Source organism: Manis pentadactyla, chromosome 3, assembly GCF_030020395.1.
Source record: "Manis pentadactyla isolate mManPen7 chromosome 3, mManPen7.hap1, whole genome shotgun sequence".
NCBI lineage: Eukaryota > Metazoa > Chordata > Mammalia > Pholidota > Manidae > Manis > Manis pentadactyla.
In genome coordinates, this window is record NC_080021.1 from 129,898,812 (window position 1) to 129,918,069 (window position 19,258).

General features: G+C 53.8%; 1 long non-coding RNA gene across 1 annotated transcript in view; it reads left to right on the forward strand.

Annotated features, from left to right (window-relative positions):
• The first annotated feature begins 1,773 nt into the window (after positions 1-1,773).
• Positions 1,774-19,258, forward strand: part of LOC130682949 (uncharacterized) — an 87,703-nt gene continuing 70,218 nt past the window's right edge. The window contains exon 1 of the long non-coding RNA XR_008996426.1: positions 1,774-2,076. This is a non-coding gene — a long non-coding RNA (uncharacterized LOC130682949). The remainder of the gene's footprint in view (positions 2,077-19,258) is intronic.

A 19,258-nucleotide genomic window follows, 5' to 3' on the forward strand; every position in this document is an offset into this window, starting at 1 on the left:
ACCAGCTCCCAACTATGGCTTCAGTTTCTGGAGGGTCAGGAGTCCATCTGGTCTTCTGTTCAGGGAATCAGTTGAGCTGCTATCTCACCTGGAGGCTGGGCTGGAGCGGAATCTGCTCCTGAGCTCATCCAGGGAGGCAGGACCGAGGTATTCCCATACTCTTGAGGTTGCTGCCAGGGCTGCTCTAAGCTTTGGGAGGCACCCCCAGCCCTCATTCTGCAGCCCCTCCAGTGCCCTCGCCCAGCAGGTCAGCTCCCTTCTTCAGCAATGGCAAGAGGGCCTTTTTTTGCATTAGCGCCCTTCTCTGTGAGCTTTTACTGGATTAAGTCAGGCCCTCCCAGAATTGTTCCTTTTGGATAACCCCAACTTTTTGAATTGGGACCTTATTAACCTCTGAATAGTTTCATCAGCCTTGCCATCTCCTACTGGTTAGAAGTAGGGCCCCGGTCCCTACTTCTCTAGGGAAGGGGCCCATGGGCAGGAACCCAGGAGATGGGGGGCCATAGGTTCCTGGGTCTGTCTGCTACAGCACACTTGGGAAGTGCAGTTTGGAGTTGCCCCCACACAGGATGTGAGAGGCAGCAGTGAGCCTGGGACCACCATACACCTGTGCCAGCTCACCTTCAGCTCCAGAGGGCCTTGGTCGGCTCCTCGGAGCCCCAGGTAGATGCCTGTACATCATCAGGGTGAGAGGAAATGAGATGGATGGATGTCCTGCTCTGCCCCACCTCGTGTGGGCTGGCAGACCTGCAGCAACGTCAGGCCCTACAGCAGAGGTGGGACTCTCCCTCCCATCAGCCCCACCCTTGGTGAAGGTCTGACCCCCTGTGTCATACCTCTTCTTCTCCCTTCTTAGCAGGTTTGCTTCTGTGGAGTGACTAGTGCCCAGGGTCAGTGGCTGTACCCAGGGTCTGAGGTGACCAGGCCAGGTGCTGTGCCCTCATCAGGCCTCCCCTATTGTGACATCTGCTATGGTCTCTGCCTATTTTAGGAGCCACATCTTGATTTCCCTGTTTGCAGGCAGGAGCTGTTAGAGAAATTTCACTTCCCTGTAGAGATGGTGAGTTTCTTCCCCAGGGTCATGTGGTGAATGATTGTGATTTAAATCTCAAGGGCAGGCTTCATGGCCCTCTAATGACCATGGGTGTGCAGCCCCAAGCCCAGAGCCTCAGGGAAAGTCTGCACCCCAGGCCCCCACCTGTGGCCACGTGCAGTTCTTTGCCTGCTGTGCTGGAAAGGACCTGCCAGGCCATCAGCACAGTGCTTCACTAAGGGGCCCAAGGCTCCCTCCTCTGCAAGACTTCTGTCTCCCTGCCACTGACCTGCCCACAGACTGCATCCCCTCTTCCCTGTGCTCCCTGGTGCTTTGCACAAACCTCTGTTATGGCCCTCCAGGAACTGTACTATAGTCACTGGCTCACATGCCTGTCTCCCATCTAACCAGTCAGCTTCTGAAAACAGGCAGTTGTGCAACACCAGGACCTTGTTCATTACCTGATATATAGCGGGCTCTTTGAAAATGTCTGTTGAATGACTGAATGAAGAAAGCAGAGACACTAAGGTGTGAATGACAGAGTCGGAGTAATACTTGGGTCTCACTGTTCACCAGTCAAGTAAGGCACTATTCCTTTCCGTCACTCCTAAGGGAAGAGAGAGGCTTTGCCAGCACCAAATGAGACACCCCCACCTTACCAGTCTCTTCCTGTACCTATGGTTCGTCTCAAAATTCAGTCTGGGCTTTTGTCTAGACGCAAGAGGTAGTTTAATCCAAAGGCACAGACAGGGGCCTTAGCGGAGCTGGGCCTGAATACTGTTTTTGTCACTAAGTAATCAGATGTTGGGCCCTGGCCAGTGACCTGCCCTCTGGGACAGGCCACTCATCTGTCAACATGGAAGCGATAACCCCGCCAGGGCTCGGGGCGGCTGGGAGTGCTAACCCCCAGGGACTGGTGGGTGCCAGTGGTCTTGCCCTCTGCCAACACTTGCCAAGTTCAGAATGTGCCCGGCTCCAGGATTCTGAGGATGAAGAGCTAGCTTAATGGGAAGCCAGATGTGGCAACAGGCGGTGGGAGCCAGGTGATGATCCTGTTGGGGGAGGACCCCTGTTGGGATGGCGGTGATGGCAAATCAAGGAAGCTTAAATGAACAACAACAGAAAAGCTGGGATGAGTGGAGTCTTGAAGATGGGGGCGGGGTTATCCATACCCGCTGGGTTTTCTCATTTATTTATAATCAAGCACAGCTAATCCACACTTATGCAACTGCTGCATTCCCAAAGGGCTTTCTCATCTTAAACCTTCCATGGGAAGATTGCTTTGGGTTTAAAGACACAGAACCTCCATCACGGTTTACTAGTCCCACAGTCCTCCTGGACTTGGACATGAGCTGAGCTTGTGTGTGGGGCAGGAGGCCCGGCCACGGTCATAGTTCAAGCTGCTCACTTTGTCTTTTTGTCTGTGGGCAGGCGCTGCCTGCATGGACCAGCTCCCTGGGCAGCCAGCTGCCCCAGGACTGGGCTGCCCTGTGCTGGGGACCCTGCCCTGACCTCATCAGGTTCCCAGCTCTGCCCTGCTCCATGTCCCAGAGGCTGATAGGGGTGGGCATGACAGACAGTGCCCCGGTCTCTGCCTCTCTTGGGGTTCAGCCCGTACGTGCCCCAGAAGGACACAGGTTGGCAGGAGAGTGAGGTTCAGTCCCTGTGGTTGGCCCCTCCAGCCAGGGCTCCCTGCCTGCCCTCGGGGCTGCCAGGGCGGGGCAGTGCTCACCTCCCCATTCCCAGGAGGTTCCCTGGGGCCTGTCTATGCACAGTGAGTGGCTCCTTCATTCCTCTGCCAGGATCTGGGCTTGTGTGTGGGCCCCCCATGTGGGACCTTTGCACGCAGGCTAGATGAGTCTGCAGTGCTGCTGGATCTGGGCCACCCCAATGTCCCCCTTTCCCATGGCCCCCTCCAGTTTGCTCGGCTCACCCCTCTGTTGCTCTTCTCCCAAAGACTGATTCCTCCTGGATGTGGACCCTGGATTCATGGGAGGTCACCCTGTCAGTGTGACGGGCCTTTGGGAGGTAATGGGTTGGGAGGGTGGACCCTGTGATGCGATTGGTGCCCTCCTTATGGAAGACACCAGAGCTCGCTTTACCACATGAGGACAGCGAGGAGGGGGCTGTGGGCAAGCAGGAAGGGGCCTTGCCAGAGCCACCACGCTGGCCCCTGACCCTGACTTCAGGTCATTCCTCAAGACGAACACATGAGCGGTGTGAACATGTGGTCCCAGCCTGGCTTGTGATGTAGTCGCTGCAGCCAAGCTGGCTGAGACACTGCCCCACCCACCCCTGGGCCTCACACCACTGTGCCCTCTGTGCAGCAGGCTCCCACCACCCAGCCTCGACTTCCCTCACTCAGGACCCTGCTCAGACCCCGACTGCCACTTGGCCCTCCCCACACTGATGATGCCTGGGTGCCCATGACTGCTCGGCACGTGGTGGTCCTGCTTCCTCTCCTGCAAGTCCCTTCTGAGGAACTTCTCTGGAACATGAGTCACATACCTTCCTGAGATTTGTCGCACCATCACGTGCCTGTTTCCTGGTGGGGGATTCCTTTCGCATCTTGCTTACTGGAGAATCCTCACAGCCCACGCAGTGTCTAACCATCCTAGGTGCGCAGTAAATACCTGCTGGAGGATGTGTGACTAAAACTTCTGCTTTGCTCCAGGACATGAGGCGTTAGGTGGCTGAAGTCATAGAGCTGGAAGAGAAGGAGAGAAACTCTTTAAGACACATGTTTCTCAGCTTACTTCAACTTCTCCAAAGAGGAGAGGCTCCCCTTCTGTTTCCTGTTCTTGTGGGCAAGCCAGGGAAAGGGGAAAAGTCTGTTTGATGGGCTCCGGAAAGGGTGTGAGTGTGCCAGAGGAGAAGTAAGGCTGCTGGCTCTGTGGGTGCCCAAGCCTGGGCCTCGCAGGACTGTGGGATGTTACACGGCCACTCACAGGAGAGCTGTCTACGGGCTCGTGGACGTGGCCTGAGTACCTAATTTTCATTGACTTTGCTTTCCCTGATAGTCTCCTAAGTGGCAACCACATCCTGTCTTGATCTGAGTTGCCTGAAAAGTTCACATGAGTCTGGGTTGGCAGATCTGAATGAGAAGTTGGGGCCCAGAGGAAGGACTTCCTGCTGACCTGTGTCCTGCACAGGTCACTGGTTTGCCTGTGTCAGTCCCGGTACAGATTGTGTCAGATACAGCTTCCCCCTCAGGTCGCAGTGGCGCTGGCACTCGTGACTCAGTGCATCGTGTCGGTGGAGCATTACTGCCTGCAAGCAGGACGTGGCCCCCGGGCCCTGGGTTCTCACTTATGCAAAGTTTCTGCTATGAATTCTCCTATCATTTATTTATTTCAGGCACCAGGTCAGTTTCACCAATTTCCTCATGAGCTCCTTATCTCTTCGGGTGCCACCCCACATGTGCAGTGTGCCTTCTACCCCCCTACCCCTGTACTGAGCTCATGTCATCACTTGTGTACCCAAGTCTGTGGTGCTCATCTCTGTGTTTTGGCAAAAAATAAGCCCCTGTCCTGTTGTCACTGCTGCTGCTGGCTGGGCACTAGCAAACTTCTTGCTTTCTTCCCTACCTCAGGGGTAGTGCGGCTTAAAGCTCCTGTCACCACACCACGCACGAAATCACCTGTTTTTGAAGAACCCCTCTTAGAAACCCCAAAGGCACTTTACAAGGCAGCATGGCCACTGGCTGCTTAGATTGTTATTCTTTGGCTATATCTTTTGTAACCTAGGTTTTAAAACCCGATGGGAGTGGATGTCCATGCACCTCTGCAGCTCTAGGGGCGGGATTCTGGTGGGTTTCTAGGTTTGTCTCCTTCTGGACTCTGGCTGCCTTGAGGGGAAGGCATCCTGGCTGCTCTTCCTACGCTGGGCTTTCGGGCTTGGCCGCGGAGAGCAGGAGAGGGCTGCTGGGTGCCTGAGGTCATGGCAGGTCACCGCCACCCCCAGCAGCACCAAACAAACCCCGCTTCATTGTGCTCCCAGATTCAGCCGGTTGGGAGACTGGACGGCCAGAGGCCTGGTTCACCTGGAGACACTTCATCCGCAGATCTAGCGCCGGGTCTGGGCTGGGGGAGCCTACTGGGGTGCCTCTGTGTGGTTTGAGCTTCTTCCCAACATGGCGGCCTGGCACTTCTGGAATGGATGTCCGTCAGGAAGGTAGAAGTTGTGAGGCTACTGGGACTCAGCCTCAAAAGGTCCCCTCCCACCTTGGCTGGAGCAGCACCCTGACCCACATCCTTCTCCACAAGGAAAGACTTGCACCCTGGGGCCACACCGCGGGGCCTCAGGTGGTGAGGTGTGGCAGGCGCAGACATGCTCAGCCTTTGTTCCTCTCTGGTGATGGGCATTCATGAGTGGGCTGCGCAGTCCACACCAAGCCCCCATCACAGCGCCCCTTGCCCCCCTCACCTCCCCCATTCTGCTTGGGTGAGGGATGCAAGGGCTTCGGTGGAGCTGAGAGGCTGCCTTGGAAAGCAGCTGCAGGAAAGACCAGCCCTGGACCTCTGTCAGCTATGGCAAGAATGTCAGCCTGTGCTCCTGTCAGCGGGGACAGGGAAAACAGCCATTTTTAGCAGCAGCACGGTCCCAGCCTGGCCTCAGCCATGGGTGGGGTGGCTCTGGAATGTGCCTGGGCTGCGTCTTGCTTTATGAGGAGGCAGGTGAGGGTGGCAGCTTAGACTTTGCACACCTCTGGGAAGAGTTCGGCTGGGTTACTGAAAGGCGAGGCAGGCAGAGGGGGACACCTCCCCAAAGAGGGACTCCTTTTGTGGGAAAACTCACATCTTGTGCAGTCCTGGAGGGGACGGCATGCTTGTCCCGCAGGCAGATCAGTCGCCTGGAGTGACTTCCTCTTATGGGAGCCTATGCGGAGGGCCTTTGGGCTGCAGGGGCATCGGGTGGTGTCTCTGCTGCATGAGGGGGGCATATGGCCCTGCCCACCTTGCCCACCACCATCACGGACCCTGCCAGTTACTCCTAGTCCAGCTGGAAGGATGCGGCCTCTGCAATGACAAACAGGAAAGGGTTCTCAATGTGCAGTTGATGTCCAGCCTTCTTCCAGAGCTGACATGAATTCATGTTTTTCCCTGCCATTTCGTTTGGGAGCTGGGCGTGGGGACCCGGGGTGCTGGGAGAAGTCAGTGAGAGGGTAGGCCAGGACAGGGGCTCAGACCCCAGCCAGCACCTGCTGTCCGCCTGGGGTGTCCTCAGAGTCCTCCCCTGTGAAGGAGGAAGGAAGCGATAGCCATCCCTGAGCCTGGAATCCCCAGGAGGGTGGGAGTACCTCCCCTGAGGCCCAGTCCCCAGCAGAGAAGGGGCAGAGGAGGGCCTCACTGCACAGATCCTCTCCTGCAGCTGGAGGAAGCAGAGGGCCAACTGTGTGTTTGAGTCCTCTTCTGCCTTGTACAAGGGACACACCAGCCCTGGACCTGTGGCCTTCTGCACCTTCTGACCTTTGCACTGGCTGACCCTCCTGGAATTCTCTGAAACACTGTAGTAATTCCCCTCTTGGGTCCCCCAGCAGGGCCCCAGGACGGGCTCCTTGCTGGAGCAGACACAGCAGGGCCCTCTACATCCCCAGGCCTTCCTCACTGCTGTGCCCAGCCCTTCTAGCTGCCTGCATTGGCATCTCTTGGCCCAGGGTCTTTTTTTGAATTGCCCAAGTATGCCAAGCTGAGCTCTTAGCAGGCTCAAGTGCAGGAGTTAGTCCCAGGAATTCAGCATTTCACCTAACCTGGCCTCTCAGAGAGGAGTGGGATTCCCTGAGCCTTTCACCCCTTGGGTAGGGAATGGGGGTGTGTGCTTCATGCCAGGGTGCTGGTGGGTGAGGAGCCATGTGTGGTTATAGGTGTGCCCACGGTTTCAGGGCCATGGAGAGGGAAGGACAAGACTCAAGAGTAAGTCCAAAATGTTAGAGCAATGGGATGTGGGGCCACATGCACGCCCATGATCATTGTTTTAGTCATTTCACGAAAGCATCTGTCTGCAATGAGTTGGGAGGAAAAGAACAGAAGACACCCTGGGAATGTGTTTCCGGTGTCCAGGTGCCTGCTTCAGGAGTGCATGCTCGCTTGCAGGCTGGAAGTAGATGTTGTGATCCTTGTTTAGGGAATGGCTGCCTGGTTTCCCATGGAATGACAGTGTGGCTCCACAGGAGGGAGAATCAGCTCATGTAAACAGCACTCACCTCCATGAGGCCACAGCCCTCATGAGAACCTGCTGAGAGGTGCATGTTCAGTCTCCAGCAGATGTGCACACACACACACGTGCACAGGAAAATGTGCACACACATGCACACACATGTATTCACACAGGTATGCAGCCACGTGTATGCACACATATATGTGCAGTATCCAAAGGGTGCCAATATCTGGAAGCATTTCTGTGGTTGCCAGGGCTAAGGGGTCCTCTTTTAAAAGGAATGGGGGACAAAGAACAGCTGAAATAAGGAAAAGTGGGTCCTGCAGAGATCTTGTTAGTTAGAATAGTGGGCTCCACAGGCTCAGTCTGCAACCTTGAGTTGTGGCAAGAGGTGTTGTCCTCCAGGAAGGGGACAGAGAGGCCTGGAAGGAGCTGCCCACGCGCCTCTGTTGGTTTGAGCAGCGAGCAGCTGGGGATGTGTGAGTGCAACCCAGAGAGCACCAAACTTCAGGTCAGCGGGCTCCGCTCCTCCTCATTTGGCAGGCCCCAAGATGACCCCAGTCCTGGGCTGGCACTGCCCTTCTGGAGGGACCCCAGTTCCCAGGGAGACAGGCTCACACCACGCCTGGGCCTTGGTGCTGCAGGGAAACAGGCTGTTTATATCCCATAGGAATGGGAGTACCCCAGAGCCTGAGAATGCTGCAAAGTGTGTGTGTCAAGACACCTGTTCTGTGCTGGAAGCTTTGTAGGCATCATGCAGTCTAAGCCTGAAATTTACAGTCACAGAATGGCTGAGCTGGGAGGCAAAGGCTTCTGGAAAGTTCTGTGAAAAGGACCAGGACCAGGTCTCTGGATCCCCAAGCCACTGTGGTTGCTGCATAGCCCCTCATCAGCCTGAGGAGGTAAGGAGGGACTCAGGAAAGTGCCTTCAAGACTGAAGTCATGAAAAGTCCTTGTCTGACTAGGTAGCTAGGGGTCCTCCTGGGGGCATGTGGGAAAGCACAATGGGTTCTGGGCATCTGCATGGAATCTGTCTGAGGCCCGGGAGACTCCTGTCTCCAGGGGGCAGGGGGCCAGGAGGGAACACTCAGGGTCTAGGCAGGACTGGCTGGCTGCTTATTACTCACTGATGTGTCTCCTGGTGCCCAGGTGAAGGGGGCAAACTCCATGTCAGGTGTGACCAGGCATTGCACATAAACTGTGCCATTTGATCTGACAGTGGCCAGGGTGCTGGAACAGCTCTGCACAGATGGACAGAGTGACTGGATTTTACAGAAAAATGAGACGGCACAGTTACCTTTCCCAGGTCACATGGTGAATGGGGACATCCACATTCAAACCAAGTGGTCAGGTCCCAAGGCCTGCATCCCCATCACCCTGCCCACCTCCTGGTGGTGCTCCATGATGACCCCCTAACCCCCAAGTACTGAGGCTGTGCGTGGGTTGAGCAGAGCTGTGCATCCTAATGTGGGCAGCTGCTGGCCATCTGAGTGCCTGCAGGCTTTGCTGAGGAACTTGGAGCCCATCGCATGCTGCACCAGAGGGCCAGGGCCTCCCTGGACTGGCTCTGGGAAAGAACCCCGTCCTTAGGCCACCTGCTCAGTGAAGGTGGCTGGGAAGCTGTGTGAAGGGAGGTTCCCAGAAGCACATGGGCAGCAGGCATGCTCTATGGAGTCAGTCATTACTGCCTCCGGCCCAGAACAGCTGGTGCTCCTGGCCAAGCAGCCACAGGGAGTTTAATAAAGGAACTGGCCGGGTCCAGGAGGAGGCCCCTACTGATGCTCTGGACCAGCGACCAAACTCCACCTGGGGGACAGTACGCGGAGGCTTGATCCTGGCCCCTTGGTCTCCATCCTCCAGTGTGGAGAGCTGTACTCAGCAACTGGGGTGCTTGTGTGGACGAAGGCTGCACTGCAGCTGGAGGGCCAGAGCTGTCAGACAGCTGCCCTGCTCCCAGCTGCCTGAGGCTCCACACGGCGTTCAGTGCTGCTGGCAGCAGGGTGTGCTGGGGCCACCTTCCCACAGAGCCCATGGCCTCCCATGCCTGGGAGGGGCTGCTCCTGGGCTCTCCTTTTGGAGATGAGCGTTCCCTAACCTCAGGTTCAGCTTGCTCTGAGGGCAGACCTCACAGTCCTTCTAGCACATTCTATCCAGCCACCCAGGCCTGGGTGCCAGAGTGAGTCGGCCTGCAGACATCTCCCCATGACATGTGGTGTTCCTGGGAGCAGGTGCCCTCCCCCCGGAGACCCGGAAGAGCACCCCTCTTTAGAGAAAATGCCACTCTGGACCACCACACCAGTGCTTTTGTCCTCTAAGAGGGTTTTCTTCTACCTGGAGGACTTCTTAGGGATTCTATTTACATGTTAGAACTGATCCACGCATTTTCACCTTTGGCAGTGAATGGGAGAAATCACAGCAGGACTGTGTGAGCTGAAACACTGAAGCCTCGCTCTATCCTGGGGACATTCTTATCTGCAGATGACTGGTCAGTTTTTCATTTCCTCTTCTTCCCCCTAGCTGGGCTCGGATTCCACTGACTGAAGTAGAGTCTGAGTCCTGCCTCCCCTGAGATAACCCAGGCCCCCTGAGGAGGGACAGCTTTCCACCCACATGGGACTCCTGCCAACAGGAAAGGGAGCACAAGGCGGGCAAGAGGCTGACCTGCAGGGCTAGCAGGGGCTGCCCGGGAGGCAGGGCTCTGAGGGGCGCTCTGGCTGGGACACGGGCTGCAGAGGGACTCTCTCTTCCCGGTGCTGGCTCCCTGGTTGCTCCTGGGGTCTTGCAGGGAAAAGACATTGGCTTGGCTGCCAGCTTTGGGTCCTTATGTTCTCGGGTGTGCTTTCCTCTTGACTCCTAGTGGGTAGCAGTAACAGAAGGGGCAGTCCCCAGTGGGCGCTGAAAGCTGTTACGTCTACAGCTCAGAAGCTTGGTCCAAATCCACTCGTAACTCAGTCCAGGAAGCAGGCATCAGCCAGACTCCCTGCCCCGATCTCCCAGGGCACCCACACCCAGGCCTGGCGCCCCTGAAGTTTTTGTGTCTCTTGAAGTCAGTGACCCTCCTCGGGTCAGGGGACACTGGGACTATGGCAACCACTTTGTGTTGTAACACCAACAACTGTGCAAGATGCCAATGTGGGTCTGCATGCACCATCCTCAGCACCAGCGTGGCCGCGTTTCTCCCTCCTTAGCCGGTGCCCCCACTGCTGTGAGCCAGGTCCGCATCCTGGCGTGGAGCCATGGTCCCTTCCATCCCTAACATTTTTATTATGAAGACTTTCAAACATGCAGAGAAGTTGATTCAATTGTACAGTGAACCCCCATCTCCCCACACACAATTCCGTGGCCCCCCCTTCTGCTGCATTTGCTTCATCACACATCCCTCTGCTCTCCATCCCTCTACCACTCACCAATCCAGTTTATTTTTTTCATGGGTGGGACAGGAAGTTGCTGATATCAGTAAGCACCTCGGCGCACACATCATAACTAGGGTTCACTGTCTGCAGCCCACTTCTGGGGGTCAACACATTCAGCCAAATGTGCCGACCATGGCAGTACAGGTGGACGACCCCCGTGTAACCTAAACCCCACCAACATATGGCACCTTTTCCATCACCCTACAGAGTCCCCCTGCACCCTTTCCCAGGCAATCCTCTGCCCACCCTCAAAGGCAACCACTGTCTGGTTTTTATCAGCACAGCTTGGCATCGCCTCTTCTAGAACTTCATTGAGTGGGATCATGGAGTACAAGCTCTCTGTGCAAGGCTGATTCATTTGGCTTAAGGTTTTTGAGATCTCCCTGTGGCTGAGAATATCTCAGTTCTCAGTTCTTTATTTCTATTGAACAGGGCCCCACTGTATGGGCAAGCCGTAGTCCTCCTGGCTGAAAGTCCCCTGCACCTATCTGGTTTGGGAAACAGTGAATAACAATAGTGTAGTGGGTACATGCCTTCCTGTACCGTCTTTGGGTGGACACATGCTTTCAGGACCCTGCCTGTGGAATTCCAGCTTGCACAGCAGTCTCTGCAATGTGCCCTTTGCCTGCTTCTCCTGCCTCACCGCCCAGCTTAGAGAAGAACCAGCTGGTTCTCAGGTCTGGGTGCGCCTCCATACTTGCATGCAGTGGGCTCTCGCCAAGCCTGACACTCCTGCCTCTTGCGTGTTACCTGCTGGACAGTTTGGGTTTCTGAGACCAGGACCAGGGAGCAGGTTGTCCTCTTAGAAGTTGTTCCAGAAGTACTGGCTTGGGTGGGGAGGGAACCATCCCCACCATGGATGCCCCGAGTTCAGCTCCCAGGGAGTTGGGGGCTGTTTCCCAGCTGGAAGGCAGGGTCGCTGGAGAGCGGGGTGTTTACCCTTTGATCTCCCCTTTGCCCCCATCACTGGTTGAGTTCTGTGCCCCCAACAGTCACCTTGGAGCTCTCTGGCAGCCCAGGAAGAGGCTGAATGGGCCAGGGAGCCTCAGGCTCTGTGTCAGGAGCCTGCAGTGTGTACCAGGACACTGCGTTCCAAGGCCCAGAGGGCAGGGCACCCAGGTTTGCACTCCCTCTTCCCCAGAGGCCCCCTGGAGCCCTGCAGGCAGGCTTAGGGACACTGTGCCCTCCATGCTCCCATCACACAGGTGCACTTGCCTAATAGTGCTTGATCACAACTTGGCTGTGGCCCATGTGCGAGCTTCCCTGCAGTTGCAAGAGGACCCCCAGGACCCAGAGCAGTCTGTGCATGGCACCGCACAACACCATCTGTTCAGTCTAACCTTCAGGATAAACACACCTGCTCCATCCCAGGAATTGCTTCCTGCACGGCCAGTCACAGGGATTGGCTGGGATTGCTGGCAAGCGCCCCTGGCTCCCTGCCCCTCTCCCCTGCCAGGCCAGCCTGTGTACTATGCATGTAACCTCGCCCTAAGTCTGTGGTCTAAAGGTTAGGCTAAAGGTTAGGCTGGCTGGGCTGAATGAAGGCAGGGGAGGACAGCATGTGTTGGCTGATGGAGGAACTGTGTCAACTAGAGCAAGCTCAGGGCTGCACCATGGCTGAACATACCTCTATTCAGAGGTTTTTGAGTATGTAGACGCCAACAATTGCAGGCTGAGCTGCTCTGCTTCATAATGAGAGGAATTAGAGGGAAATTCTAGAGACATTTATTCCTAGAAGCTTGTGAGGAATTGGTTTAGTTTGAAGGGCATTTGCAGCCTTTACCTGGAAGAGCAGAGGACCCTTTGGGAAGATTTCTGGCCTCAAGATCCTTCTGGAACTCATTTGCCTTGAAATCTGGCCTAAGTTTCTGCACAAACTTTGCATGATCCTGATCAGTTTCCATTTGAGACTGATGCCTGTGTTTAGTCAAAAGGCAAATTTTTATTGACTGGAAATACACGCAGGATTTCCAGGTTTTAGAGAAGGGAGTGTGGGGGCTTGGTTCAGGTGACGAGTGCTGTTGTTTCTTGTCAATCCCTTCTCCCAAGTGCCCAGGTAACCAAAGATGGATCAGTAGTGACAGCACCCGAGCTCTGGGCCAAGTCAGATGAAATGCCACCTATTCTCATGGCGGCATGGCAACTACTGTCTTTCCTGTGCTTGGTGCTGGGGTGACAGTGGAGGGTACGCTGGAAACTGGTCTTCTGTTCCTGTTTCTATAACTGTGGGATTAACGGATGGGAGTGGAATTTGGCAAAGCAATATGGCCCTTCATCGACATAGAATCACAAATATTTCTATTGCTTGCAGAGTCCCTCAGGGAGCAAGAGCTTGTCTACACCCAAACACACTCGGTTTTATGGACACAATAGTTTTATGTAGTCAACAAGCACTGAGAATTGAAAGGGCCAAAGTGTTTCTGGGGCACAGGTTCAGGCTGGGAACTTTTGGGTGGGGCTGGGGGGTGCAGTGGCCACGAGGTGTCCTGAGCTGACTCTGGGACCTGTCCCAGGGTCAGGGGCAGGGAGAGCGAGTCTGGGCAAATCAAAAAGGCTGTGGAGAAGAGCACCAGTGCTCTTGATCGAATAATGGCAACCTCTTTTTACTGTTGACAATTATTCCCGAGGAATGACAGCAAGTCTGCGCCGCTGGTGGGTCATTGGTAGTTGGGCAATACCGGGGCGCGTATTGATTTGGGATCAGCCTGGACCCAGGTTAATGAGTGTTTTGTTTCTTTCCAAAAACAGCTTTCTTTATGCTTACAAAACAAAAATAATGGGCAATTCCTGTATCTACAGGTCCTGTCAAATGCCGGCTCGGAAGAGGTCAGCAGGGCATTAACGCTGGGATTCTTTTGCCTTGTAGGCCCCGCTCTACATAGTTCTCTTGTTGAATTAAGGGGCTTCTGGGACGCTTGCACGAGTATGCTCTATTTCTTAAAGCCTTATGATGCCTTCCCAGTGTGACAAGTCAATGCCAAGGCCCATACCTTATGTTAAAATTCATTTCTAACCAGGGAGACCAGTGTTTCTCAGTTTGTATCCACCCCTAACATGCACCATTAAGCCAGGCGCACACATTCACCCAGCAAATGCCAAGTGTCCAGTGAACTCCAGGAACTGGGCAAACCTAGGGCCACACCAGTGTCACCTCTAGGCCCACATTGGTGCCCTTCCTACTGGGTCATAGGTTCTGTGGAGAGGACATGTTGGAGGAAACAATAGAGCCAACGAGAATATTATAACTTAGCAAGTACTGAGACGGGCTGATCCAAGGGCTGAGGTCAGGACAGGGGCTGGGGCCTGTGTTTGCTGGGGGAGTCAGAGGAGGCTTACCTGAGGCAAGACCTTCAAACCAGGATGGGAAGCCACTTGCAAGAGGGACCGGCTGGATGGCAGGAGCCGCTGGGGAGGAGGGAGCCAGCAGGGCAGGGGCTGGCAGCCCAGGCTGAGGTGGGTGGTGCAGGTGGCTCTGTCATTCTGGGATCTGGGTTTATTTAAGAGCAGGAAAAGACCATTGCGGGATTTCAAGCAGGGGCTGCCAGATCCGATCTACAGTCTAGGGAAATTACTAGTTGTTAGGGGGAGAGTCAGCTGGGAAGGGGAGAGCAGGAGTGGGGGGAGGCCAGTCGGGAGGCTCTGTGCTGTTTCAGGGAAGGTGTGTCTACAGGGAGGACAGGGCCAGGGAGGGGGATCAGGAGGGTGAGGAATCTAGGGCTCAGGTGTGACCCCCTGGGGGAACAGTGGTTTCATTGCTGAGATAGGATGTCGTGTCAGAACAGGTCTGGAGAGGAAATCGGGAGGTGATACCAGAGTATCCTTTTGGTTGTTCATTGCTGCATTAAAAAAAACACTCAAAACTTACTGGCCTAAAATTGGCAAAAATTCGGTTGATTGACTGGCAAAGCCCAAGGTTCTTCGGCTGGTCCTAGTGGTGTCTCCAACAGCTACAGTCTGCTGGGACACCCCAGATGCTTTTGTCACATGTGTGGTGCCTTTGTGGGGACAGCTGGAGGCTGAGCTGGGCTGGAGCCCTGTCTGGTTGGGGCTTGTCCCTCTGCGGAGTCTCAGGGCCTCCCCAAATGGCCTTTCCAAGGGCCTGGTCTGGTCAGACAGCTTATGTGGTCGCTCAGGAGCTGCCGGCTTCAACCCACACATTCTTTTGGTCAAAGGAGGGCCGGGTCAGCCCAGATTCAGTCAGGGAGGGGACGGCGCAGGCCCCTCTGGGGACTGGCGGTGAGGCACCTGACGCAGATGGCCAGCTGGCATTTGAGCATGTGAATTGGGGCCTGGGGAGAAGTCTGCACAGAAGGTACACATCTGAGCTGTCAGTGTGTAGGTGGTATTCGCAGTCAGGAACAAGAAGGGATTTAGTCCCTCAGAGCACGTCCATGGGAAGGGGCTCTGGAAGTCGTCATTTCAGGGCCGGGAAGAGCCGACTGAGTTTGAAGGAGAGGCAGTGGATGTTGAGGGGAAGCACCTTCAGGAGGAAGAGACTCAAGAGAGCATTAAAACACAAGGGAATCTTCCAGAAGGCTGTGCTGACCCTACCTATTGCAGGCAGAAGTCGGGTAAGGGGAGATGAGCAATGCTGGGCCTGCCAGGATGGAGTCCTGGGTGGGAGCCCTGGAGGGTGGTGGACACCACACCTGGTGAGGTGATGGAGACCCTTCCTCCCCAAAGGCGGGCTGCCTGGCACCCAGAAACAGCCCAGGCCCCGGAGCCCTTGGGGAGGCAGATGTCAGCCCCGTTCAGCTTCTCCCTTTCTCCTTGTCAGGCTCTCATTTCCTTGTCCCGCTGCCTTGATACTTGACAAATAATGCCTTTCACTGTTACTTGCCTTGTCCAGGACTGGCCTGAGTCCTCTATTCTGCCTGGTGCCTGGGACCATGTGTAACTGGGCTGGCAACTTCCTCAGAGAGGAGGTCAGAAGGTGGCCTGGAGGTTTGCCCTGTCTGAAATGTTGTGTGCTGGGTCGTGGAGGATAGAGGGGAACGAGGTAAGGGTACAGTGACACTGGAGGGGCTGATCCCTAGGGACCTGTGTTCTCTACATTGCACTTCCCCAGATGGGTTGAGGTTTACAATGGTGGTTTTCCTATTTTTATGAGCAGAAGCATTTCTTCTAACAAAATGCCATATGCCAAAGCCCAATAATAGCAGATAATACAAACTGGTTGCTCTGCTGAACTGTCTTGCTTGCTGGCATTGGCCCTGGGAGGGCCACCAGGAGGCTCTCCATGATTCCCACCTGTTCAACTGTCCCCTCCTCCCCAATCAAGAGCACCCCCTGGGTATGAGGAAACCTGGCTTGTGTGCAGGGAACCTTATAGATGTCAGTGCATTTGCAAAGAGGTGTATTTACCCTGTTTTTCCTTTGCGTCTTCTAAAGAGAAATATGTCACCACATAAAGATGTCCATTCCTTTAATGAATTCGGAAACTCTGGCAAGGGCTTCTCAGCCCGAGAATGAGCCTTCCCCAGAGTGGTCTGTGCTTACTGTAACAGTGTTCACATCAGGAATGCCTGGTGAGGGTCAATGCCCACCAGTGGGGCAGAGATGGATGTTTCAAACTCCCCCAAATATTTAGGCATCTTGTAGAGTTAAAAATTCATATAAACTTGAACAAAAAAAACAACAAAGCCTATGAGAAGGAGCAGAGGGGGCTTTTTCTTCAGACTTCCTTCAGTGGCTCCATTGGAATCAGCCCTGGATGTCCTGTGGCAAGAAGAGAAATTCACTGACTCTCATATAGGAAATGAGGCCATCATTCCTCCCATCTAATGAATGGAGGATGGAATGGCGTGTACAGAGGGAAATGGTAATTCTAGGTGGATTTACTTAGGGCAACTTGAGCAACTTAATGTCTTTGACTTTGATTTTGCAAAAGACAAAGACATCCTTAGTCTTAAAAAATGAATGAATCTTAAGTGCAAATGATTCTTACACAATCACCCTATAAGAGTCAAGGGGATAATATTTAATATTAACTAGGTGAATCCACCTCTTGGGATGCTAAGAGACTATGGCTAAGTGGCTGAGGTGTTCAAAGATTTATCTCTGAAAAGGTAATTGAAAATAGATGCAGCTGATGTGTCCCGTAGACCGCCCTCTCAGATGTCTGTGTCTTGAGCCATCTTCTCCTGCAGGAGCTCATGGTGCTCATGGTTGAACCCTTGGAGGAGCACCTGGGGGGCTGCTATCTGCATGGATGGTTAGGAGGAGATCCTCACATGAGAGAGCAGAGAGCACAGACTTGTATCCAATCAAAGAATCTTGCTCGTGTTCTCTGGGTGAGAACAGAGAGACAGCACAGTCATTGACAGTGCCTCTGTTGATGTATTTTTTAACTTAAAAATTTTTTTTAATGATTTATTGAAGTATCATTTACATACCATAAAGTCTGTCCGTTTTAAGTACAATTTAATGATTTTCAGTACCTTTACAGAGGTGTGCAAGCATCGCCACAGTCTCACATTAGAGCATTTCTGTCGCCCCGGGGCCTATCCCTTCTTGCCCTTTGCAGGCAGTCTTTGCTTCCCCCATCCCTAGCCCCCGGCAACCACTGATCTGCTTTCTATCTATGGCTCTGCTTTCTCTGGACACTTCAGGTTGTATGTGGCCTTCTGCGTCTGGCTTCTTTTCCTTGGCCCAGTGTTTCTGAGGTTCGTCCACACTGCCGCCGGGTGAGTGCATCCACTCCCTTCTGCTGCCCTTTAAGGGTGGATGGCACCTTGGGCACCCTCCCACCTGCTGTGGGCTCCTGGGCTGTTTCCATTTGGGGGCTGCCATGAATCAGGCTGCTGAGCCGGGTTGGTGTTTATGGTTCAGACTTCATTTGCTTACCTGTGGCTCCCAGCATGCTGTTAGGCAATACAAGTGCTCATGGCTGAACTGGAAACACCAGAACTCAGTCTCGTAGTTACTCTTTTGATCCTGGGGCTGGTTATTGACAATCTCCCTGAAGAGGTTTCACGTGTGGGTAAAAGTCACAAAAGGAAGAGCAGCATTCACTATGATCAGTAAATTATGCTGGACATGTTGATAAGGATGGATTTCTTTCCTTAACCTGACAAGTATTTTATTTTAGTTGTGGTAAAATACACATCACATAAAATTTACCATCTTAGCCACTTTTAGTGGACAGTTCAGTGACATTAAAGACATTCACATTGTTGTTCATCTTGCAAAACTGGAACTCTGTCCCCATTACTCCCCGTCCACTTCCTCAGCCCTGTGCCTACCCTCTGCTTTCTGTCTCTATGAATTTGATGACTCTAAGCACCTCATATGAGTGGAATCATACAATTTGTCCTTTATTGCCTGGCTTATTTCACTGAGCAGAATATCCTCAGGGTTCATCCATGTTGCAGCATTTGCCAAAATTCCCTTCCTTTTAAAGGCTGTATAATACTCAGTTGCATGAATGGATCACATTTTGCTTATCCATTCATCTGGTCAATGCACATTTGGGTTGTTCCCACTGTTTGGCTATTGTGAATAATGCTGCTGTGAACCTGGGTATGCAATTATCTCTTTGAGGCCCTACTGAGTTGCTGGGCCATATGGTGATTCCATTTTTGTTTTTTTGAGGAACTGGGTTAGGTGGATTATAAGTGAGCCCTCATTATGGATTGTATTTCTCTTCTTGCTCTATTTCCCTCCTATAGTGTGCATTCCTTGGGATAAATATTCAAGTTTAACACCTAGAGGGGCAGGGAGTAGTTTTTTTTTTTTGAAGAACATTATGTTTACTAGGCTCTCCCCTTCACCAAGTCCCCCCCCCCACAAACCCCATTACAGTCACTGTCCATCAGCGTAGTAAGATGTTGTAGAATCACTACTTTTCTTCTCTGTGTTGCACAGCCCTCCCCATGCCCCCCCCACATTATACATGCTAATCATAATACCCCCTTTCTTCTTCCCCGCTCTTATCCCTCCCTGCCCTCCCATTCTCCTCAGTCCCTTTCCCTTTGGTAACTGGGCATGGAGTATTTTGATTATTGTTCTTTGCACCAAAAAAGAAATCTTGGCTCACTGACTGGAACAATGAATAACTCAGGGTGCCCGACATTCTTTATTTCATAATAGGAATGCATTAGGCAATCTCCTTTTAGGGTTAAGAAAACATGAGCATCTCCTGGTTGCTCCCCAGTGTCTGCCCCCTGGAATGTACCCCAGGAGTGGTCATGCAAGGGCCCTGGCCTCAGCACCCTGGAAATCTTTGGGTCTGCAGGCCCCCATGGGAGTAATGGGCCCCTCACCATCTGACTGTGGAGATCACAATGATTGGACTTGGATATGTCAGAAATGCCTCCCAGAGTCAGAAGCCTGGGAGGATGTTAAGTGCAAGTCCTCTGAAACTGGCCTGCGGCTGGGGAGATGTCCCTGCAGCTCAGGCCGTTGCCCTGAGTTACCACAATGATTTCCTGCAGTGTTGCCAGTAGACCTGGGGGGTAAGCCACGTGGGCTGGTAGGGGTCTCCTCTGCTCTGTCGGTGGGTGGTCCTGGGGGCACGTGCTCTGAGGACAGGGCTGGCCTCTGACTGTGGGCTGGCAGAGGCTGGCTGCCCACGGCCCTGCTGCAGAAGCACATGCAGCAGCCCCCTATGTGGCCAGGGCATGGCTGTGGCACGTGGCCTCCATGTGCGGCTGTT